Here is a 22,522-nt window from a genome sequence, read left to right on the forward strand (position 1 = left end):
GCAATTTAGTCATTTTCTTGTAAATTTTATGTTTTTAAAATCCCAGTAGTTAGAGCTACCCGATCCATGTTGTAATTTTTAGTATTGTTCAAGATTTTAAATGTTGAAATTCTTGAATAGTTTAAGTATTAGGGATTAAATAGATAGATTTTAAAGTTAGAAATGGAAAAAGACTAAATTGTGAAATTAAACATTGATTTTGAGCAATAGGGACTAAATTGAGAAAAATTCAAAATTAAGGGGTTGAATTGAAAAAAAGGGAGCTAAATTTAGTTTAGAGTGAAATTAGTATAAAAATATAAAGTTAAATATAAAGGTTAAAAACTAGTCTCGGTTTAGGGACTAAATCAAAGTTTAAGCAAATATAATGTAAAATTTGAAAATTAATGTGAAATTGAATTTTGAAATATTAATGTATTTTAATTGTTTTATTCTATATCTAACTGTAACATTCCGATTTTGACCTTATTCGGAATATTAGTTTCGGGACCACAAATCTGAGTTAGAAAAATATTTTTAATATTAATTTTTATGTCTATGATACATAAATTGATATGTGTGAAAGTTTCGTGCGAAAATTTAACTGTTTGTGTGCTTAATTTGCAAAAAGGACCTAATCGCATAAAATGAAAAAGTTGTGTGCTAGATGTTAAAGTACTTATTTGAGTTGGCTTTATATTTGAAAGGTCCTTATGTGGTTATTTGACCATTGGAAGTTTCAATGGACATAAAGGGACATGTGTTAGGTGAAATTATAATAGTTTAATAAAGGTTATAATGGTCAAATGTTTAATAAAGTAATATATGTTATAACAAAACATGAAAATAGACATTATATGCCTTTTTTGTACCGAAAATTGAAGAACAAAAAGAAAAGATCAAGAATTCTAGGGTTCAGCTAGTTAGAAGCTTAAATCGGGTATGTTTTTGCTTCAGTTTTTAATAATTTCTATGTTTTTGTGTTCGTTGCTAAGTGTACTATAAAGCCCATGTCTCAATTTCTGATTTTTGTGATGATTTGAAAATGTGTCATGGATGAATTCATGAGTTTTGTGTTGTTAAATGGTGAAATATGAAAGCTTGATGTTGAGTTTACATGTTTTGTCTTTGGATTTTAGTTGGATTTGAGAAAATTTGGGCTAAATTGTGAAAATGATATTTTAAGGGACTAAAATGTGAAATAATTGAAATGTGTGGACTAGTATGAGTATTAGGAGAATTCAGCCAAGCATAAGTTTATGCAAATTATGTGTATTTTGTGATTTTGTGAATTAGGGACTAAAGTGTTAAAATGTGAAAATATGAGGGTTAAATTGTAAAATGCCCTAAATATGTGTTTATAGATTGAATTGAATTAATTGGTGAATAAAAGAGTTAATTTTGAAAACATATAGATCAAGAAAGGAAGAATTCGGACTTAGATCGAGGAAAGTCGAAGGTTATCGAGTAGATAGTCCGAGTCGACAAATTCCGAGTACGAGGTAAGTTCGTAATTAAAATATGATGTTAAGTATGTTTTGATGTCTTTATTATACATAGGTTGTATATAATTGAATTGGATAATATGGTGATGAAAAGGAAGTTTTGGCACTAAGTGTGCGATTTAAACTAGCTTTGGCACTAAGTGTGCGATTTAACTAGCTTCGACTACTTGAGGCACTAAGTGTGCGATACCGAATTAGTCTCGGTTATTTGAGATGGCACTAAGTGTGCGAAAATATTTAGCTTCGGCTAACCTTGTAGCACTAAGTGTGCTGATGTATAAAATACAAATAACTTATGGATAGCCTCTTAACATTCAACATGAGGTAAGTACAAAAGTGAATAAGTACGGGAAGCTTCAGGTATGTATAATGCCTAAGTGGTAGATGATGTTATGTATATGAATCTCTTTGAGTTGATATAGTTATATGGGTTGAAACTTTGCAAATACTCATAGGTTATCATTATATGTTCATTTACTATGAATGTTTTGAGTACGAGCTTACTAAGCTTTTGAAAGCTTACTCTGTGTGATTACTGTCTGTTTTACAGTAATCGTAGTTAGTGAAGGCTCGGGGATAGTCGAGGATCGTCACCACACTATCGATCTCATTTTGGTACTTTTAAAATGTAAATATTTGAAGTATGGCATGTATAGGCTAGTAGTTGTGAAGTATGTTTTGTGATGTATATAGTTAGCCATGAGATTTGGCTAATTTGTGTTTGAAATCATATTTGATAATGGCTTACGATATGTGATGTTAATTTGCAATTATGGCATGTCTTAATTGGATAAAGGAGAAGGTAATGTTTATAAGTATGTAAATGATTGATAATATTATGGCATGAATGATGTATGTTTTAACATAAAGAATGGTTGAATGGGTTGTACATATATGCTTGATTCCTTGTTTGTAGGGTGACCTATAATGGGGTGGCAAGTTGGCTTAAACTAAGCCTGCATTGTACCACACAGTCAAAGGCCACGGGCATGCTTTGTGGCTGTGTTTGTTTGGTAGCGACCTCTTAAACATCACACGGCTTTGACACACGGGCGTGTCATATGGCCGTGGGTGAAAGTCAGTATGCCTGCTCTGTTTTGGTACGGCTAGTTCACATGGGTGTGTTTGATGCCCGTGTAATGCACACGGCCTGGTCACACGGGCATGTAACCTTAATAGAATAGAAAAATTTCCTAAGTGTTGGAAGTTGTGAATATGCTCGGTTTAGTTCCGACCTCTCCCTAATGCATGTTTAAGGTCTCATTGACCTAAGACAGTGACTTATGTTGATATTTGACTAAGATGCTATGATGTTTGTGAAATGAATGCGAAGTGTTTCGATATGTTTGGTAATGTCGCTTAACCTCAGTCTGGCGATAGATACGAGTTAGGGGTGTTACACTAACGTCGTACCAAAATACTCGAGTAAAAAGGGGAAGGATAAAATCAATGTCGAATAGCTCAAAATTCACGGTTTGTGTTTCTATAAGTCGAATTAAATAGTAGATTGTTGCATATTTAATTGTTTGCATATGGTAAGCATTTGAGGTGAGTACTTTGGTACTTTGGGATTGAGTTGAATTCATAGTTGATTTGAAAGGGATTGATTTTGTGTATTATGAAATATGTTGATTATATGAATATTGAATTGGCTACATGTGATAATGTGTATATATGTGAAATTGAGACATTGGTTGTATTGAAAAGTGAAATGAAACTTTATTAACAGTACTGGGCTGAGTCGGATATAGATGGCATGCTATAGGATAGGAAGAGTTGAAGGATTTCTTCGATCTCGAGTCGATGAGGCACTGGGTGCCAATTTGTTTCAGTTTACCGATGAGACACTGGGTGTCAATTTATATAGTGCTGGGCGCAGTTATTACTTTTTATTTATCCGACGATGTACTGGATGTGAAACTAGTGTGTTGATTGGATCTGTGTATCCGTCTGAGTTTGAGTTGTGTTAATAGGGGAAATTAAATAATAAATTTATGTATTTGATATTGAGATGGCAAAGTTGAGAAAAGAATATGATATAAGAAATAAAAGACAAAATGATGAACTGAGATGTGAATCTTCAAATGAATTCAAGTATTGATCAAAATGATGAATAATGCCATTGCATGAGGTAGATTACCTAATGCTATATATGTAGAATACCATTGATATGTGCTTGAACATATGAAATATTATTGGCTTGTGCTAAAATTTGTGAACTCTACTGAACGTGAATAAAGAAGGAGTAAGTTGGTATTATTGATTTGATACATACGTTTTATACATTACTTATTGCATTTTTATACCTTATCTATTCATATCAACTTTAAATTGTTCTGATTATTGAAATACCACTGCGTGCGTGGGCTAGGTACTTTTCAACTTATCGCCAAATCAGCATCAAACAACAAATCCCGAGCTCACGTTTGGTGATATCTTACTTTGAAATGGCATGTACCTAGGAAGTCTTTGGTTGATAGTTGGTTTGTTAATGTGATGTTATTTTGGTTTAAGGTGAATTGATGGTCACTTGTATATATAGTTGTGGTTTAAGCTATGTTTTGGTATGTAGTCTAGTTAATGTGTTGGTATAGCTAAAGATTAGTTCAATATTAGTTATGTAATAGTCCGGTTTTGGCCCTAGTAGGAATAGTGGTTTCGGGACCACAAATTCGAGTCAAAAAAATATTTAAATATTATTTTTCGTATTTATGATATGTGAATTGACACGTGTGAAAGTCCCGTGTGAAAATTTAATTGTTTGTGTGCTTAATTTGCAAAAAGGACCTAATTACATAAAAATGTAAAAGCTGTGTGCTAGATGTTAAAAGTGCTTAATTGACTTGGATTTATAATTGTGAGGTCCTTATGTAGTTATTTGACCAAACTTATGATTAAATGACATTAGTGGACATTAGTTGTTGGCATATCAATGTTTTAATGCATGGGTAATATGGTAAAATACATATTAAAGTAAATTATATGAAAAGAAATTAGAAAATCATGCCATAATATGTGTTCATCCACCGAAATTGAAGAACAAAAGAAAGAATAAAAGCTTTTAGGGTTTCGACACATTGGAAGCTTAATTCGGGTATGTTTTTACTTCGATTTTTGATGATTCCTACGTTTTTGAGATCGTTGCTTCGTGTTTTATAAAACCCATGCCTTAATTTCTAATTTTGGTGATGCTTTTAAAATGTGCCATTGATGAAACTATGAGTTTTGTGATGTTACTTGATGAATTATGGAAGCTTGATGTTGGGATTAAATGTTGTCTTTGGATTTTTGATGAAATTGAGTATTATGGGCTAAATTGTAAAAATGCTATTTTAAAGAACTAAAATGTGAAATAAATGAAATGTATGGACTTGTATGAGAGTCATGAAAATTCGGCTAAGCTTGTATACAAGCAAATTTTGTGTATTTTGTGATTTTGTGAATTAGGGACTAAAGTGTCAAAATGTGAAAATGTAAGGGCTATTTTGCAAAATGCCCTAATTGTGTACATATGGATTGTTTTGAATGATTTGATGAATAAAAGGGTTAATTTTGAATACATTTAGATCAAGAAAAGAGGAATTCCGACTTAGACCGAGGAAAATCGAAGATTGTAGAGTAAACAGTCCGAGTCGACAAATTTCGAGTATGAGGTAAGTTCGTACTTAAAATATGATATTAAGCAAGTTTTGATGCCTTTATTATACATGGGTTGTATATAATTGAATTGGATGATATGATGATGAATTGAAAGCATTGGCACTAAGTGTGCGGTTTAAACTAGCTTTGGCTATTTGAGGCACTAAGTGTGCGATACTGACTTGGTTTTGGGTAGTTGAAATGGCACTGAGTGTGCGGAAATCATTCTAGCTTCAGCTAACCTTTACGGCACTAAGTGTACGGATGTTAAAGTGTGAATAATTTACGCAAAGTCTTGAAATACTTAAACAAAAGATTAGAATGAAAGTGAATAAGTATGGGAAGATCCAGGTATGTATAATACCTTTGTGGTGGATGATATTAACTAGGTGAAGTACATTGAATTGTTATGAGCATATGGATTGGGTTGGTATAGATTTGATGGATGATTGAGAATTTTTAAATACCTAAATGTTGATGTTTTATGCTTTATATATTGTTGATGATTATAGTACGAGCTTACTAAGCTTTAGAAAGCTTACTTTGTGTGTTTGCATTGTTTTATAGATATCGACGCTACTTTAAGCTCGAGGATCGTCAAGGATTTTCAGCACACTATCGAACTTCATTTTGGCACTTTTGAAAGTGTAAATATTTTTAAGTATGGCATGTATAGGCTAGCATGTCTATGTATTTAAGCTTTGATATGTATATATATGTTATGCCATGAAAGTTGGCTAGCAAATGATATGTTTTGTGCTTAGTTTTGGTAAGTGGTTTGTGATGCCAAATTCTGTATGTTTGTAATGGTTTTATAGCCTTGTATGTGGTGGTCAATTTTGAAATATGGCAAGTTAAGGAAATGGTAAGTTTAAGCATGGATTAGAAGGTGCTATAAATAAGCATTTTGGCATGTTGTTGTAATAGGATTTTTAATGTGTTTTGGTATGGATTTGAATAGGTTATTGAATGATAATGATTTAGTTATAATGAAGCATTTGTTGAGCTTGGAATTGGCTCAAAATTTTGGTGTAAATGTTGTTTAATATTGTTTGTTGTAATGACATAATAACGAGTGGCAAATTGGCTTAAACCAAGTCTGCATTGTGCCACACGGTTAGGGAGCACGAGCGTGCCTTGTGGCTGTGTATGCAAAGAAGTAACTTGCAAGGGATAGTGCAAGCTGATTCTCGACCGGCTACGAGTAGCCGTGATGTTGAGGCTAAACAAGCTTTCTATCAGATGATGAACAATTTGAGTCAATATATTAGAACCAATCCGGCTGTACAACAACCTTCACCCCTGGTTAATCCTCCTCAAACTCCTGTTATGCCACTAGCGAATCAAATACAGTTGAGTAGACCACCAGTTGATAAGATTAGAAAATATGAGGCTGAAGAGTTCAAAGCTACAACAAGTGATGATGTCAAAAAAGCTGAGTTCTGGTTAGAGAATACAATAAGAGTGTTTGAAGAGTTGTCTTCGAATCTGATGAATGCATAAAATGTGTTGTTTCCCTTTTGAGAGATATGGCGTATCATTGGTGGAAAACTTTGACGTGTGTGGTTCCGAGTGAACGAGTTACATGGGATTTCTTTCAAAATGAATTCCAGAAGAAATATATCAGTCAGATATTCATTGATCAAAAGTGCAAAGAGTTTCTCGAGCTTAAACAAGGCCGTATGTCTGTTACAGAATGCGAGCGAGAATTTGTAAGGTTGAGTCAGTATGCTCGTGAATGTGTATCTAGGAAGCAATAATGGGCAAAAGGTTTGAAGATGGTTTGAATGAGGATATTTGTTTGCTACTTGGGACCTTGGAAATCAAAGAATTTGTAGTGCTTGTTGAACGAGCATGTAAAGTTGAAGATCTTGGGAAAGAGAAGAGAAAGGCTGATTTTGAAGCTAGAGAAGTACGAAAAAGATCAGCAGGTAAATCATTTCAATTTGGAACCAAGAAGCTTAGAGATGATAGCAGTCGTTTAAATACTAGTGTGGACATTCGAACAGAGATTGTGCTAGATCACAATCGAATTTTAAATCTTCAGCCACGTCCGTTGCCAATGTTGATAATGCAAAGAATGAAAAGCTTGCATGTGATTAATGTGGAAGTCGACACTTTGGTGAATGCTGGGAAAAAAGTAATAACTAAGCTTGTTGTAGTTGTGGTTCAAGAAATCATTTTATAAAAGATTGTCCAGATTTAGTTGAAAATGATAATGTTCAGAATCCAAGGCAAAGTGGTAATGTTTCTTGAGGTAGACCTTCCAAAAATTTGGAAAATGTAAGCGGTAGTCAGAGAGGAATGAATGACACAGTTGTGAGATCTGAGGCTCGTGCACCTACCAGAGCCTGTGCTATTCGAGCTCGCGAGGAAGTTTCATCACTAGATGTGATTACGGGTACATTTACTCTCTATGATACTTCTGTGATTACTTTGATAGATCCTAGATCAACACATTCATATATACGCATGGATCAACAGAGATCGTGCTAAATCGCAATCGAAATTCAAATATTCAGCCACGTCTGTTGCCAGTGTTGATAATGCAAAAAATGAAAAGCTGAATGTGATCAATGTGGAAGACGACACTTTGGTGAATGCGGTAGACCTTCCAGAAAGTTGGGAAATGTAAGCGGTAGTCAGAGAGGAAGGAATGACACAGTTGTGAGATCTGAGGCTCGAGCACCTGCCAGAGCCTATGCTATTCGAGCTCGCGAGGAAGTTTCATCACCAGATGTGATTACGGGTACATTTACTCCCTATGATACTTCTGTGATTTCTTTGATAGATCCTGGATCAACACATTCGTATATATGCATGAATTTAGTGAACAGTAGGAATTTGCCTGTAGAGACTACTGAATTTGTAATTAAAGTTTCGAACCCCTTAGGCAGAGGTGTTCTGGTTGATAAAGTTTGCAAGAATTGTTTGTTAATGTTTCGAGACAATTGTTTTCCGACTGATCTGATGTTGTTACCTTTTGATGAATTTGATATAATTCTGGGAATGGATTGGTTAACTTTGCATGATGCTGTGGTGAATTGCAAACGAAAAATTATTTATTTGAGATGGAAGAATGATGAAATAGTCAGAATTGAATCTAGTGATTTGAATGGATTGTCTGTTGTAATATCTTCGATGAAAGCTTTGAGTATTGTGAGAAAGGGTTGTGAAGTTTATTTTGCATATGTGATTGATTCAAGAGTGCCAGAAAAGAAAGTTGAATCTGTTCCTGTTGTTTGTGAGTTCCCTAATATGTTTCTTGAAGAACTTACAGGATTACCTCTAGTTAGAGAGGTAGAATTTGGCATAGAATTGGTACCTGGTACTACACCGATTTTGATATCTCCATACCGAATGGCTCTGATAGAACTAAAAGAATTAAAGACTGAGTTTCTCACCTTGGGGTGCTCCAGTTTTATTTGTGAAAAAGAAAGATGGTACGATGAGAATGTGTATAGATTATCGTCAATTGAACAAGGTGACAATTAAGAATAAATATCCCCTGCCCCGTATTGATAATTTGTTTGATCAGTTGAAAGTAGCTGTTGTGTTTTCGAAAATAGATTTGAGATCGGACTATTATCAGTTGTGAGTGAAAGACTCAGATATTCCAAAGACTGCTTTCAGAACGAGATTCGGTCACTATGAATTTTTAGTTATGCCTTTCAGATTGACTAACGCTGTGACAGCCCTAATGCGACCCTAGTCAGGAAGTGGTTTCGGGACCGCTAAACCGAGGCACCAAAATATTTGAATGTGACAATTATTGTCTAGGATATGTAAATATGAATGTGTGAAAGTTTCAAGCTTCGATTTAGTCGATTGCATGTGAATTCAGTTAGTAGGACTTATGTGAGAAAATTTAGAAATGTGCTAGGTAAATGCAAAGTGGCCTAATAATGCATGTTGTGAAAATGAGGGATTTGCATGTCAAATTTCCCCAAAGATAGCCTAGTGGCCGGCCATGACAAGGTTTATGGGCAAAGAAAACATGTCATAACATGTTTTGTTAATGGATGATGTAAAAATGATTAAAAATTTAAGTTGTAGGAAGAGAAACAAAAAAAAAATTGTGTGTGTGGTATTCTCCCCCCTTTGCCGTATGTTGAAGAAAAGAAAAGAAAAAAATTTGTTCATCCTTTCTATTCTTTCTTTTGGCCGAAAATTCTAAGGAGGAAGGAAGGAATTTTTGCTCCATGTTTGGTTTAGAAGAGGATTAAGGGGAGGTTTGGCCATACTTGTATCAAGATTAAGGTATGTTTGATGTTGTGCCATGAGATTCATGCATGTTTTTAGTTGCTAGCTTGATGTTCTTATTAGCCCATGGTTCAAATCCTTGCTATGCATGGGGATGGTATTCGGCCAAGGAGGATTTTGTGTTGATATCATTGCATGCTAAATATGAAGCTTGTTAATGATGCATGTGATGGGGATTGATAACCCCTAAATCTCCTTTTTAGCATCCTTGAGTGAAACATTGAGTTCTTTGTTTAACCATGACCAAAAAAAAAATTGAAAGGGTATGGTTGTGATGTATTCGGCCATGGTATGTTCATAAGCATGATTTATGCTTATTGCATGATAGGTAAAATTGGTGTTTCGGATATATGTTTATATGTGGTTATGATCAACTTGAGATTCGGCTCTTGTACATGTATATATATATATATGTTTGCACATGATGCATTGGTATGGCATATAGACTATCTCAAGGTATACATTTACATATGATGATGTTTCGGTTTTGAAGTATATAATTGGCCTCAACATGGACATGCATATTTGGCCACATTAGGTGAATTGTTGTGCATGCATTCGGTTAGAGGCAAGCATATTGATGCCTATTCTTGACTTAGATAATCGGCTACCTTGTTGTGAGCTAGGGCCGAATGTGAGTTGGTTGTGTTTGAACATCACATGCTTGGTAGAGTGGTGAGTGAAAGTGCCGAATGTGTGCATAGTTAAAGAAAATTGACTAAAGTGCTTAGTTATGTGATGTTGGGTTAATGATATGTGTATTCGGCCAAGGCTAGCAAGTGAGACTTTAATAAGTTGAATTTGTTTGAATTAGCTCAAGAGCTTAGAGGGCCACAGTTGGATAAGGGAAAGGAAAAAGTGATCGAATAGCCGTAGAAGCCGTTGACAACATCCGAGGTAAGTCTTCGAGTAATGACCCTACTTGAATTATATTGAAATCATGTTCTTTGTGTGTGGCCATTGAGCCGAAATTGGAAAGGTTTGATAAATGTTTGTGTTTGAGCCTTAGTAACGAAAATGAAATATGGATGTGTCGTGATTATTGATATATGTGTGCATGAGCAATTGAATGATACCCGGGCTAAGTCCCGAAGACATTTATGCTAGTGATTATATCCGGGCTAAGTCCCGAAGGCAATTATGCTAGTGATATGTTTGTGTTTGACCCTTAGTAACGAAAATGAAATATGGATGTGTCATGATTATTGATATATGTGTGCATGAGCATTTGAATGGTACCCGGGCTAAGTCCCGAAGGCAATTATGCTAGTGATTATATCTGGGCTAAGACCCGAAGGCATTTGTGCGAGTTGTTATATCCGGGCTAAGACCCGAAGGCATTTGTGCGAGTTGTTATATCCGGGCTAAGACCCGAAGGCATTCGTGCTTGTGGTTATATCCGGTTATATTCCGAAGAAACTTGGGTTGAAGGTGAGCGTTTTGTGCCGTAATAAATTCAATTAGTACGCTCGAAAAGCCCAAACGATAAGGTATGTTTGCATGTGCATCGGAAAAGTCGATACGTTTGAAATAATACTCATTAAATCGACTAACGAATTTTCAGCTCTTAAATAGGTTGATACCTTGTTTGTGTATATGTTGATGAAGTGTGAAGTAAGTATGATCATGTGAATGTGTATTAATAAAGTGATTCATTTAGCTATGTGAATGTAATACTTTAGTCAAAACCGATTTCATTACTTGAAACTTACTAAGCATAAAAATGCTTACCCCGTTGCTTTGGCTCTTTGTTTTCTAGATTTTGCTCGTTAGCTATCGGATTCGGGATCATCGAAGTCGAAGTCATCCACACTATCAAAGCCCTTTTTGGTACTCTTTTAGTTGAACTTTGGATATGGCATGTATAGGACTACCCTTTGTTGTTTCAAGTACTTTTGTGATATATATGTGTACGGCCATGCGAAAGTGGCTCGTAAAAGTGGGGTATGGCATTAGACCATTTGTGTTTATGTAATTATATATGGTTTCATGATGTGATTATGGACTGGAATGGGAGTGTTGGGCACATGATCAGCCATTCGAATGGCTAAATATGATCATATGTGGACCTATGTATGACAAAACTATAGTTGGTCCATGGAAACTACAAAATAGGTAAAGTTTACCTTGAAAACAGATGTTGACAGCAGCAGTGGTGTGGATTTGAAAACTCACTAAAATTTGTAGGAATGGATTTAAATAGTGAATAAATTATGTAATTTAACCTTGATGAATCTATTTTCATATGAAAGTAACGAAACGATCATATGAACAGTATATTAAAAGATATTAAAGTTCTCGTGAGACAGGGCCAGAACAGTTTCTGGATCCTCTGTTTCGCCTTTGAAAATTTACCATAAATTATCCAGAAACAATTAGAAGTCATGCCTTATATGTATAGATTCCTCTTTGAGTCTAGTTTCATTAGAAACAAACGGCATGAGTATTGAAGCTCTGTACAGGAAGATATCCAGGTCGTAATGCGCAAAGGTCAGTGTAGTCGAACCCTGAAACAGGGGTGACTTTAACTAATAAACTGTACCAATTGGCCCAACAAAAAATTCTAGAAATAAATCCACAGATGGATATATGAGTCTAAATTCAGGAAATATTTACGGAATCAGTTTTCGAGTTTTGAAACTCGAGATATGATTTTTAAGGTGACAGTGATGCAGATATCCAGCTTGTCTGGAAATGTTAAATTGGTCGGTGCAATAAGTGGATTTAGCTTGTTAACCCCTCGTGTCCGACTCCGGCGACGGTCTCAGGTACGGGGTGTTACAAACGCACCTGCTATGTTTATGGATTTGATGAATAGAATTTTCAGACTGTATTTAGATCAATTTGTTGTGGTATTCATTGATGACATATTGATTTATTCGCATGATGAATCTGAACATGTTGAGCATCTGAGAATAGTATTACAGATTTTGAGAGATAAACAGTTGTATGCTAAATTCAGTAAATGTGAGTTCTGGTTGCGAGAAGTTGGTTTTCTGGGTCATATTGTATCAGCCTCTGATATTGGAGTTGATCTGAGCAAAATTTCAACTATTTTGGATTGGAAACCTCCAAGAAATATATCTGAAGTCTGTAGTTTTCTAGGACTTGCTGGTTATTATAGAAGATTCATAAAAGGTTTCCCGATGATTGCGACCCCGTTAACAAAACTGCTTCAGAGAGGTGAAGTTTGAGTGGTCTGAAAAATGTCAAAACAACTTTGATTAGTTGAAAGCCTTGTTGACTGAAGCTCTGGTATTGGTACAACGTGAATCGGGTAAAGAATTTGTGATTTACAGCGATGCTTCATTGATCGGTTTGGGATGTGTTTTAATGCAAGAAGGAAAATTCATTGCTTATGCTTCGAGACAGTTGAAACCGCACGAAAAGAACTATCCAACGCATGATCTTGAATTAGCTACAATTGTGTTTGCTCTAATGATTTGGCGTCATTACTTGTTTGGTGAGAAATGTCATGTGTATTCTGATCATAAGAGTTTGAAGTATTTGATAACTCAAAAAGATTTGAATTTGCGACAAAAAAGATGGCTTGAATTACTAAAAGACTACGAACTTATGATTAATTATCACCCAGGAAAAGCAAATGTTGCCAATGCCTTAAGTCAGAAATCATTGTTTGCTTTGCATGCAATAAATGCTCATTTAGTTATGTCTGATGATGGTTTAGTTTTAGCTGAATTAAAAGCAAGAACCTTCTTCTTACAACAGATTATCGAAGCTTAGAAGATTGATAATGAAATTTTAGCTAAACGAGCTCAGTGTGATGTAGAGTCTGATTCAGAATTCAGAGTTGACAAAGATAATTGCTTGAAATTTTGAGATCAAATTTGTATTCCGAGGAATCCAGAGTTAATTCAAATGATTCTGAGTGAAGCCCACAATAGTCGGTTATCTGTGCATTCAGGTAGTACGAAATGTATAATGATTTGAAACAACATTATTGGTGGTCTAGAATGAAAAGAGATATCTCTGATTTTGTTTCTAAATGTTTGATATGTCAGCAAGTTAAGGCTGAACATAAAGTGCAATCTAGATTGTTACAACCGATTATGATTCCAGAGTGGAAACGGGATCGAGTGACCATGGATTTTGTTTCGGGTTTACCCCTGTCTTTGAAGAAGAAAGATGCAATTTGGGTTGTAGTTGATCGTTTAACGAAATCTCATTTTATTTCTATTTGATCTCATTACTCACTTGATAAATTAGCTGAGTTATATATTTTTGATATTTTGAAATTGCATGGTGTGCCATTGTCGATAGTGTCAGATAGACCCGAGATTTACATCGCAATTCTGCAAGAAGTTGCAAGATGCTTTAGGTACTAAATTGCACTTTAGTACTGCTTTTCATCTGCAAACGAATGGTCAATCTGAGTGGATTATTCAGATACTCGAGGATATTTTGAAATGTTGCATTCTTGAGTTTGAAGGTACGTGGGGACAATATCTACCTTTGATTGAATTCGCGTATAATAACAGTTTTCAGTCGAGCATTAAAATGGCACAGTACGAAGCTTTATATGGTCGTAAATGTTGTGCACCTTTGTATTGGATGGAACTCAATGGAAATAAGATTCACGGGGTTGATTTCATAAAAAAATGAAATAGTAAGTAAAAGTAATTCGAGATAGTTTACAAGCAACTTTTGATCGTTAGAAATCATATGCATATTTGAAAAGAAAAGACATTGAGTTTGAGATCGGTGACAAAGTGTTTCTAAAAGTGTCTCTGTGGAAAAAAGTGTTTCTGTTTGATAGAAAAGGCAAGTTGAGTCCGAGGTTCATCGGGTCGTATGAAATTATATAACGTATTGGGCCGATAGCATATAGATTGTTGTTGCCACCAAAATTAGAAAAGATTCATAATGTGTTTCACGTATCGATGCTTCAACGTTACAGATCTGATCGTTCGCATGTGATTCCTCTGTCTGAGATCAAAATTCAGTCTGATATAAATTATGAAGAAAAGCCGATCCAAATTTTAGCTCGAGAGGTTAAAGAGTCGCGAAATAAGAAAATTTCGTTAGTAAAAGTAATGTCGCATCGACATGGCATTGAAGAGGCCACGTGGGACCCTGAAGATGCTATGAGACAGTAATATCCAAATCTGTTTAATCGTAATATTTTCGGGGAAGAAAATCCCTAAGGGGGAAGAAATGTAACAGTCCGGTTGATAAACCGTAATTTATACATATTTTTATCCCATGCTTAGCATAATTTTGGATGAATTATCCTTAGATTTGGTGAATTTGATGCTTCTAATCCTTTAATTTCATGTTTTATACTTAGGAGAGCATAGTAGAGTAAAAAGAGCGAGAAACAGGCCAAAAACGGAGAAAATGGTTCAACATGGGAAATCAACACGGCCTAGACTTCCTCATACGGGTAGTTCACACGCCCGTGTCCATTCAACAGACTCGAACATGGTTTGAAGCAATCGCACACAGGCGTGTCACACGGGCGTGTCCCTGTCGAGCCCAAGTCTAGTCCTATTAGGAAAATGCCACACTTGAGGGTTTTGAAGCATTCTAAAGCCTATATAAACACCCCATGAGGTACCTAGAAAAGACAGACAGAGTAGGAGGCAAGGAATTCCTCAAAGAAAGCCGATTGATCCATCTCAGAAGCAGGATTATCCTTTAAGACTGAAGATCTCCCTTCAATTTCCTTCAAGAGTTTTTGGGTTTTCTTTATGTTTTGTTATCATTATTCTTCTGAGATGTTTTCTTTTACACTTATGAACTAAATCCCCTAAATACCTAAGAGGAATGAAACCTAAGACGGGTCTTGTTATTATTTTCTGAATTATATAATAAATATTTGACTTGTTCTTAATTATGAGTTCTTAATTCTTGCTTTAATATTCTAGGACATTGATTCAAGTATTGATGTGCTCACTCAGAGGAGCAAAAGCCCCTCTCTAAGAGTAGATCTAGCATAATTAAGCAGAGTTGATTGCATGCCTAGACATAGGGTGACATAATTTTTCCGGATTAGGGTGAAACCTAATAAAGGAATCCATAGATTGAGTTAATGCAACACAATGGGTTTTAATTAGAAAGAGATTTCAATTAATCAACCTAGGGTTAGATGTTGTTAGTCTCGAGAGAGAAAATAATATAATTTATGGATTTCTATAGATCAAGTCAAATGAATAAATCGTCTGATTCAGAGTCAAATAACAAGTGAAGTCTAGGTGGATTTTTCCCTTGGGTATTGTCCAAATCAATCAGTTTTTCCCAGAAGTATTTCCCCAATTTACTTCCTATGCATTCTTAGTTTAGTAATTAGTTTAAACAAAATAAACCCCTTTTATTTTTAGGCTAGATAATAAAAAGAGAGTTAATACTAGTACTTTTAGTTCCTTTGGGTTCGACATCTCGGTCTTGCCATAAGCTATACTACTGTTCGATATGGTGCGCTTGCCTTTTTCGTGATAATAGTTAGTTTTCAAGAACGGACATTCATAAATTATAAAACTTATCACGATTTACATCACAGCAAGTTTTTGGCACCGTTGTCGGGGAACTAAGATATTAGGAACATTTAATTTTTATTACTTTAGCCATTTACTTTATTGCAATTTAAATTTTATTTTGATTTTTGTTACTAAATTTTCTTTTTCCTTATTGCAGGTTTTTATAGATTATGACTAGAAGAAACCCATCGGGACCATTACTTTTTTATAATGAGATCGATTGCACAGCTCATAGAAACCGAAGAGAAATAAAGCGAAGCCTAAGATACACAGAGGAAGAGCAAGAGGACGATATTTCCACCACAACTGAGGAGATGGCTAAAAATCAGGAAAACTCGCTACCTCCTACAATTGCTGCTGATCCAGTAAATCAGAATCCTGCTCCACGCACTATGTATGATTATGCTAAACCTACTTTAATAGGAACTGAGTCAAGTATAGTTAGGGCTGCTATTGCTGCAAATAATTTTGAACTGAAACTTAACACGATTTAAATGATCCAACAGTTTGTTCAGTTTGATGGTCTGCAGGACGATGACCCAAACGCTCATTTGGCAAATTTCTTAGAGTTCTGTGACACTTTTAAGATCAATGACGTTTCTAATGATGCCATTTGCCTTCGCTTATTTCCCTTTTTATTAAGGAGTAAGGCTATACAGTGGTTGAACTCATTACCACGAGGCTCAATCACTACTTGGGAACAAATGATCGAAAAATTCTTACTTAAATATTTTCCACCGGCTAAAATGGCTAAGTTGAGGAATGACATCTCTTCTTTTGTGCAGATGGATCTCGAAACACTTTATGATGCATGGGAGAGATACAAGGATCTTTTTGAGAAGGTGCCCTCACCATGGATTACCATTCTGGCTACAAGTTCAAACCTTTCACAATGGCCTGAATCCTTCGACTAGACAGATGATTGATGCAGCTACTGGTGGGACTATCAATAATAAGACACCTGAGGTGGCTTACGAATTTTTTGAAAAGATGTCACTAAATAATTATCAGTGGCAAGTCATAATGACAAAGCCAACAAAAGTAGCCAGCATTTTCAACCTCGATGCGGTTACTATGCTATCTAACCAAGTAAAACTTTTAAATAAAAAGATTGACAGTTTATGTAGTTTTACTCAGGTACATCTCGTGATGAGGTGCGATTCTAATGGAGGAGGAGTACACACTGAATATCAATCCTCCAACTCTAGCATCGAGGAGGAACAAATCCAATACATGGGTAACAATAATTCTAGATCTCAAAATAACCCATATAGTAACACATATAATGCAGGTTGGAGGAACCATCCGAATTTCTCGTGGGGTGGTCAAGGGAATCAAAGGCCACAACATCCTCCGAGTTTTCAACAACCACCTTACCAATAAGAAAAGAAGCCAGACCTTGAGGAGATCTTGATAAAGTTTATCTTGGTGTCAGAAACTCACTTTCAGAATACCGAAAAAGCACTTAAGAATCAACAAGCATCGATCCAAGGGCTCGAAACTCAGATAGGATAGCTCGCCAAACTAATTTCTGAACGACCACAAGGTAGCTTGCCGAGTAACACTGAAACTAACCCAAGGGAACAACTCAATGCAATTACCATTCAAGATAAGAAAGGGTTACTTGAACCTGAACTAGAACCGAGGCAAGGAATTGTGGTAAGTAAAGGTAAAGGTGAGGTAGACCACAGTGAGCGGAAACCGGTAAGTAAAGAGTACAGACCACGGGTGTCATACCCCAATGCAACAAGGAAAGACCGTACAGATGAACAATTTGGTAAATTCCTTAAACTATTAAAGAAATTGCATATTAACTTACTGTTTATTGAAGCTCTTTCGTAGATGCCAAATGCAGTTAAATTTTTCAAGGAGCTTTTAGCAAATAAGCGGAAGTTGGATGAGGCGTCGCATGTGGAGATGAATACAGTTTGCTCAGCCATTCTGCAAAATAAGCTGGCCAACAAATTGAAAGATCCAGGGACTTTTATGATTCCTTGTTTAATTGGTAGCTTAGATGTTAGTAATGCTTTGGCTGATTTAGGGGCTAGTATTAATGTCATGCCCTATAAAATGTTTAAACAACTATGTCTTGGGAAACCCAAACAAACTAGGATGGGCATTCAGTTAGTAGATAAAACAATTAGATTTCCTAGGGGAATTATTGAAGATGTACTCGTTAAAATTGACAAATTTATATTCACAATCAATTTTGTTGTTCTAGACATAGAAGAGGATAGTGACGTGCCTTTAATTTTAAGAAGACCCTTTTTAGCAACTACTAGAACTATAATTGATGTTGGTACAGGTGAACTCACACTTCGTATGGGTGATAAAACAATCACTCTTCAAGCTCGAAATTCTACTAATACTGGTCATGTGGTGCATCCTTTTTTACGGGAAATACGTTTGAAAATCATACATGAGCCTTGTTCAAGTAACAACAAAGAACCCATCTATAAAGAATGAAGGTTACAAATCGAGGAACTAGATGAATGGTGGACACAGAAATCGAGAGAACACGATAGACCAAAACCACGCCACGACGAGCTCAATGTTTCACCAAATCAACTTAAAGTTGGAGACAAAGTACTACTAGATGCAACAGACCCTCGTATTTCCACTTCTGAACCTAATAGAGCAATCCCTCTTACGGTACTCAGCATTTTTCCATATGGGACAGTCGAGGTAATTCATCTTAAATTCGGCACCTTTAAGGTAAATTGTACTCGTCTAAAACCTTATTTTGATGAGATTGATAGCAGGAAGGAGGAGTGTAAACTCCTCGCACCACCATGACCACACAACAGAGAGGTAAGTCGAGCTTAGACTCTAAATAAGCGTTTCTTGGGAGGCAACTCGAGCACTAACAGTGTTAACTTCTTTGAATTGTAGTTTTTAACATCTAAATCACTAACTGAGTCCTTGATCATAGGTTGTCCAAATCCACACGGCCAGGCACATAGGAGTGCCTTAGGCCACGCTCATATTACAGGAGGTGACACGGCCGTGCGATACGACCGTGTAAAAATAGAGTGAAAGTTTTCCCCAACATGGGATTCAATATGTTGCCACGAGCGTGTGACATGGCCATGGGTGAAATTGTCAAAACAACATGCCCATGTCTAGAAGCCATGGTTAAAACTGAGAAATTAACACGGGCGTTATACACGCCCGTGCCCACCAACCGTTCTCGAGACTGTGAAATTAACATGGGCATATGCATCCATACACGGGCGTGAGAGAATTGAACAAAGCAGAACACGACAGTGTCACCAAAGAACACGGATGTGGGCCGAATTTCAGACACGCCGAAATTTGAAAATCACGAAACACACAAGCTGAAATAAGGGTACACGGGTGTGCCCCAAAACCGTGTGCCCCAATATCTATATAAACCTCTCACTATTCATCATCCCCTGCCCCAAAAACCCTAACCCTAGCCACCGAAATCCCCTCTCCCACCACCGATTGGCCACTCCTTGCTCTTTCTCCTTCCATTTTTCTCCTCTCTTCCTCTCTTTCATCCCCTTTTCTCCCCTTGCGTGACCCACACGGCCCTACCACCCATGCCCGTGGCCAACCCCAACCGCATCCAACCTTCACGACATCGCTTCTCCTACTACTGGTCTTCTTCTAACGATTTTCTCTTCCCTTTTACTTTCTTTGGATGCCTACTAACATGATAGTCCTAATTTTTATTCTTGTATTTACATATTGCTACTGATTGTATATATTTTCATCCTCATTCTTAGGATTTAGTTCACTTACTTTGTACCATATTCTTACCATGCTTAGCTACTTTCATCTAGTTTGTTTATTAATTTAGTCATGCTATCACTTTGCTATTTGCCATAAAATCTCCATCAAGTTTGATTGCTTTTGGTTGAGTCCTGGTAATGTTAGTAATTTTTTATTGCATTTGTTAGTGTAATTCATGGTTAATTCCTTTTTTGAACTTGTTAATATATATTTCTTGCAGGTATATCATGTCAAATCCACGCGGTAAGAAAATCGCTATCCCCGCCTCGAAGAAAAGGAAATGAGCAGCATCATTCTCGGGTCCTACCATTGAGATCAGGCACCATTCCTCCAATTCCCACCGGGACCATAGGAGGAACGTTTCCAGATATTACGGGCCCGACCCCTAGGTGTGGGCCATTGCATTGACTGGGAAATCCAACTGGCTGACGCAGTTCGAGCCCTCTTGACAACTGACCCGTTGATCGCGAGGTTTCGTGATAGCTTTTAAATATTTATAATTACTTGTTCTTGAACTAACTATTATTGCGATGTAGGCAAGTGTACCTATCGAATAGTAGTATAGTTTTACCAAGTCCGGATTGTCGAACTAAAAGTACTAGTAATGACTGTCTTTTTATTATCTAATCTAAGAATAAAGAGGTTTTGTTTTAACTAACTAATTATCTAAACTAAGAACTCACAGAGAAAAGAATTGGGGAATTGCTTTTGGGGAAAATCGATTGACTTAAGACAATACCTAAGGAAAAATCCACCTAGACTTTACTTGTTATTCTGGCTCCGAATCGGACTATTTATTCATTCAACTTGTTCCATAGAAATCCCTAAGTTATGTTATTATCCCTATTCAAGACTAATAACGTCTAATCCCTAGATTGAATAACTGATACTTTTATCTAATTAACACTCTAGGGTTGCATTAACTCGATCTATGGATCCCCTTATTAGGTTTCACCCTAATCCGGCAAAACCTTGTCACCCTATTTCTAGACGCGCAATCAACTCCGCTTAATTATGACAAAAGTACTCTTAAACAGGGTCTATTCCTCTTCTGAATAAAGGCATGTCTTGAATTAGTATCCTGGGATATCAAAACAAGAATTAAGAACACATAATTAAGAACAAGTTAAATATTTATCATAGATTCAAAAAATAATAACAAGATTCATCTTAGGTTTTATTCCCCTTAGGTATTTAGGGGTTTTAGTTCATAACTAAATAAGAAAACATCTCAGAAGAATAAAGAATACAAAACATAAAGAAAACCCAAAACTCCTGAAGGGAAATTGAGGAGAGATCTTCAGTCTTGACGATGAATCCGGCTTCTGAGATGGATCAATCGGCTTCCTTGGAGTAATTTCTTACCCCCTATTCTCCATCTCCCTTTCCTTCCTCCTCTAGGGTGTATTTATAGGCTTTGGAATGCCTTTTAGCCCTCAAAATTAGCCTTTTCTGAATTGGACTCAACTTGAGCTCGGCAAAGACACGCCCGTGTGACACGCCCATGTGACACGCCCGTGTGCAATTACTTCAGGCTATGTTCGAGCCTGGCAAATTGACACGGCCATGTGGTCTGCTCGTGTGAATCGTGTTTCAATTCTGCCAATTTGACAAGGCCATGTGGGCTGCCCGTGTGAGGAAGTCTAGGCCATGTTGAGTTCGTACTTTGGCCCATTTTCTCTGTTTTGGCCCGTTTCTCGTTCCTTTCGCTCTCCCATGCTCTTCTAAGTATAAAACATGAAATTAAAGCATTAGGAGCAACGAATTCACCAATTCTAATGAGAAATCATCCATAAAATGCATTAAACATGGGGTAAAAATATGTGTAATTTACGGTTTATCAAATACCCCCACACTTAAGCATTTGCTTGTCCTCAAGCAAAATTCTCAACTCATAATCAAAATAAATTCTCCTAAACTTATAATTTCTATTGATAATATCTCAAACTAATCCATAGGTAATCATATATTGAGAATTCAACTAAAAGAACATAAAAGTTTCAAACATTCCAAGTTGAGTATTTAATCATGCAAACATAGGTGTCTCTCATCATCTAAGTAATTACCTTTGATTCAGAATATTATAGAGTTTCACATCCTCACTAAAGATTCACTCAAATCACTCGAGGTGTTTAAGGACAATAAATGAAGCACTCAATAGTCAATAATGAAAAGTCATTACCATAGGCTTGCATGAAAATCAAATCTCCACCACTATAATTTAAGATGATACATTAATCAAAAGGTCTTTAGAGGGTTGTAGTGAGGCTTGGTTAGGGGGTGTGGTCACAAGTTGAAAGAAAAGGTTAGAATCGAGATTGAATTGAAAAATTACCTAACTAGAAAAAGAGTTAATCTTCACTTGCGTACAACAGAGCTTCTTCTCAGATTATGAAGTTACAAATATGTATACATAGTTTTTTTAAAAAAAAAAACAAGTTATATATTTATAGACTAACTTATTACAAAAAAGACATAGCTAAGCAATTTCTTCAATTCAAATCTTAACAAAAATAAGGATCAAATTAAGTTAGGGGATTTCAACAATAATGAGTTAAGGCTTAATATTGAAGTTAATACAAAGAATGGCTTGTTAGGCTCAAATGGGTTTACTAAGGGTTAATCGTGGAGGTAGGCTTTTTATGGCATGAGTGGGTTAATCCTAAGTGCCTTAATCATTTTGACATATCAAATCAAATGGTGTGGTCTCGACATGCATAATCAAGCAAGTTCTAGAATAACAATTCAATACTGACACACTCAAAGCAATAATAAAAGTGAGCATGAAAGAATTAATAGATGCTCAAAAGGCTCAAAAATCTCAGAAAAATTATGCCTTTTTGATGTTAAGACTTGTGAATTCCAATTCAAAGTAATACC

General features: G+C 36.0%; 1 non-coding gene across 1 annotated transcript; it reads right to left on the reverse strand.

Moving 5' to 3' along the window:
• Positions 1 to 16,635: 16,635 nt before the first annotated feature.
• LOC128291026 (small nucleolar RNA R71) lies at positions 16,636 to 16,743 on the reverse strand. Its single transcript, XR_008280804.1, has one exon. It is a non-coding gene; the product is annotated as a small nucleolar RNA R71 (small nucleolar RNA).
• Positions 16,744 to 22,522: the final 5,779 nt, after the last annotated feature.

Source organism: Gossypium arboreum, chromosome 3, assembly GCF_025698485.1.
Source record: "Gossypium arboreum isolate Shixiya-1 chromosome 3, ASM2569848v2, whole genome shotgun sequence".
NCBI classification, from domain to species: domain Eukaryota; kingdom Viridiplantae; phylum Streptophyta; class Magnoliopsida; order Malvales; family Malvaceae; genus Gossypium; species Gossypium arboreum.